The sequence below is a fragment of the Ambystoma mexicanum genome, chromosome 5q (assembly GCF_040938575.1).
Source record: "Ambystoma mexicanum isolate Mex_15411 chromosome 5q, UKY_AmexF1_1, whole genome shotgun sequence".
Lineage (NCBI taxonomy): Eukaryota > Metazoa > Chordata > Amphibia > Caudata > Ambystomatidae > Ambystoma > Ambystoma mexicanum.
The window spans coordinates 1243936646-1243940120 of record NC_090933.1 but is presented as its reverse complement, the minus strand read 5'-3'; the positions used below and the strand labels follow the sequence as shown (position 1 = coordinate 1243940120).

Here is a 3475-nt window from a genome sequence, read left to right as displayed (position 1 = left end):
ATCCTTCTTTTAAAAAACTATGAGCGGCACTTTTACCGCATGAGCATGAACCTGTCCAGTTTAACAGCCACATGTAACAACAAGGATGGCTGCTACATACTGCCAAAACAGGCATTCGGTTTAAACCTTCTTGCATTGAAACAAAAGATTTATGATTCTTTTTTCAATACACCCCGAATGAAGAAACATATTCATTTTTCTTTTCAAATACAGCGGGGATTACAGAAACAAAAGAAAAGTGTTTCCATGTAATCTTGGTTACATCATTACGCAATTTCAGGAAGTAACATGAACACCCAATCAGCGGCAAGCACACGCCCCCAACAGGTACTGTCTATCCAATTGTAAGCAGGCTGCGTCTTTCCAGGAAGTAGGTACCTCAGACCTTCCGTCTGCACTAAAGTGAAAGCAGACTGATTGCTGCACGCCCCGAGCTAGTGTGAACACTCACGGCATGGTAAGCATTGGCCAATGTACTATTATACTTTTACAATTAGACAGATTATTTAACTACCGGTCGTCACGCCACCATTGAGACAACTGGCGTCTCTGCCCCCTGCTCCCTCCTGTGCGGAGTGTTTTCTAAGCCATGAGCACGGCGCTACAATGATTTCTTTTATAAAAAAACGTTATGCAATTGGACAAATACTGTATGTATATTTACATCCGCTTTGAACTATTGGCCCTATTGTGTCTAGCCTACCTATGCCATTGGTGCAAGTCCGTATCTGCTCACATTTAGCAGCACGGTTACGCCAGCTTGATTCCTAAGCGATTTCCCTCTTTTACCTTTCAGGATCCCTTCCCTGATACATATTTGCCATCAAACCAATTTGGATCTTGAAAAACCAACTAACCTCAAAAAAGCTATTCAAAGGCAATCCAAATCATGCTTCAGGATGAACAAAATTAGATGCAATCCTGACGTTGGGAAATAAATGGTAAAACAAAAAAAAAATTCTGTCACTTTCACCAATTTCAACTCTCAGTAATATAGATAACCCAAGGGTTTATTTTAATGGGTATATTTGTTATTTATTATTACTTTCTGAATTCAGAATAACAAGACTAAAGCAAAGTTCATGAATTGACTCCTTTCCAATAAACACGGGCAATATATATTCAAAATGCTGGACCACACATGCCAGTAACGACGGATCTTTGTCCTGGGATAAACTGCTCCTGCTTTTCCGTTACCAACTAATGTGGTAAGATTCTCTTTTTGTTCAGGAGTTTTTGTAATGAGTAGTCAATGTCTATGTTTACATGAAATGTAGAATACTGACCTTTGCAGTTGAATACAGTCAGTACGCAACTTCTGAAAAAAACCTTCTTCTTTTTTCTATGTTTGCCTCCCTCTCAGGGATTGTCACCTTTAAAAAACTGCCCCGAGGAAGGCGTATTTTTGCAATTCAGGCCCCACATGTGGTCTCGCTGAAACGTAACAGAGGTCAACAGCAAAGAAAAACTATTTGAGTTTTTCATGAACTGGAAATATAGCATTTCTGACCCTGATGCCACTTAATAACTGTTGTCTTGTACGTAGGCAAACCTGCTCTAGTAATCTATCTAGTGATACTTTGAATACCCACAAACAACGTAATCTGCACAAACAATATTACAAACTGCTTCTTTGTTGTTCTATTGTCTTGTGTTGTCCAAACATGTAATGTTTTTGCTTATACAGTTTGCTTTAACAAAAACATTTTTCTTAAATAAGAATAGCTTTTTTTTGGGACCATTTTCGCTTTAAATTTTTACCAGCAACTGATTGTTTCAGAAATTACTTGTATGATAGTTTTCAATAAAAGTTTTTCTTATACTTTGGAATAAACAATGTTACAATTTTTTTCTTTTTCCTTCTCCTTATTTGTCTGACTGCTTATTTTAACTGCAAAGGTATTAATACAACTGAGATATCTAAAGATACTCAGCAAAAAAACGAATTGAATTTATTTCACTATTTGGGCTAAATAATAATTTTGCCAGCGGTCTTTTGGAAACCAAATGTATGTATACTGGGAGTGGGGGAGGGGCAGAGAAGTTCGATGAGTGTTGGTGTTAAATGTCCTATTAGCGGAGGCTTTTGGCGATGCCGGCGGTGGCCTGAGGCATGCTTCTCATGGGTGCTAGGGTAGTAGAGGATGGGCCGGTGAGAAGCGCGTTCCCTTTGTTCAGGTGACGCAGGGCTTGTATGGTGGACTGGAAGCTGGTGTCTGTCAGGGCTACCTTTTCTGCAAAGGGTATAGTTGATACCATGCTGCCTGAGATTTCGTCGCTGGGTGTGTTTTGAAGGAAGTGTGGCTACCTATGTGGAGCCCGAGAGACGTGGTGCACGGTGCCAGGTGCCGGGTGAAACCCTAGTGGGCCATGGCGAGCTGCCGGGTCTGTATGTGGAAGTGCTTGGTGCTGGTGTTGAAGACCTGGAATTGTGTCCCGTAGACCAGTAGATTTCCAGTCCTTATCCCGTCGAGGCTTACTCAGCCTTTTATCCTTCATGGCAAATTTAAAAAGAGTGCCATTAAGCTGGAATCAGCAATATTATCCAGATGGGATGGTTACTCCCAGGTAGGGCTGGGCTGGGGAGGGCTGTCCATGTAGACGGTTCTGAGGTGAAGCTGAGGGCCTACTTCACCTGCGACGACCCTCCCCCTTTTATCCTTCATGGCAAATTTAAAAAGAGTGCCATTAAGCTGGAATCAGCAATATTATCCAGATGGGATGGTTACTCCCAGGTAGGGCTGGGCTGGGGAGGGCTGTCCACGTAGACGGTACTGAGGTGAAGCTGAGGGCCTACTTCACCTGCGACGACCCTCCCCCATGAACACACCTCTTGTCAAGCGGCCTGCTCTTGTGTGAAGAAAGTTCTCTCTTCTTGATGAAAGGCTTGGCATCCCGGATGAAACAGAAGCTATGAACATGCCCCAATGGGGCCACCAAAGAATGGGATTTCAGTTGTTTTTTTCCTAAATTGGCATATGGAAGATGGGATTCAATGGCTTGATGAGTGGATCCCTTCTGCAGCATACTGGGATGAGTAGGATAATAGCACAGTAGGGAATGCTCTGATGTACGTGGGCAGAGCACGTACCTCCCCTTCAGGCGAGACAGAGGGCGTGCAAGGCACTTCAACGATTTGATGGACCCCACCATGCGCTCACACTTCACAAAGATCCATTGCATCTCTTGTGCAGCATCCTGGGACCACCAGGAGACTAGCATGCTAGATGATGCCTAGAGAAAGCATGCACTTCTTCTTCAGGCAAGGCAGAGGTCGCGGGAGGGACATGGAGGATACGATAGACCACACCATGGGCTCATGCTTCATGAAGTTCTGATGGACCTCTAGCGCAGCATTCTGGAGCCACCAGGAGACTAGCATGCTAGATAATTCACTGATGATGCCTAGAACCAGCAGGTGATTCTCCTTCAGGCAAGGCAGAGGTCGCAGGAGGCACTGAGAGGATATGATAGA

General features: G+C 43.6%; 1 long non-coding RNA gene across 1 annotated transcript; it reads left to right on the top strand.

Annotated features, from left to right (window-relative positions):
* The first annotated feature begins 377 nt into the window (after nucleotides 1–377).
* Nucleotides 378–1788, top strand: LOC138498700 (uncharacterized). Its single transcript, XR_011278844.1, has 4 exons — nucleotides 378–457; nucleotides 797–941; nucleotides 1059–1208; nucleotides 1364–1788. It is a non-coding gene; the product is annotated as an uncharacterized lncRNA (long non-coding RNA).
* Nucleotides 1789–3475: the final 1687 nt, after the last annotated feature.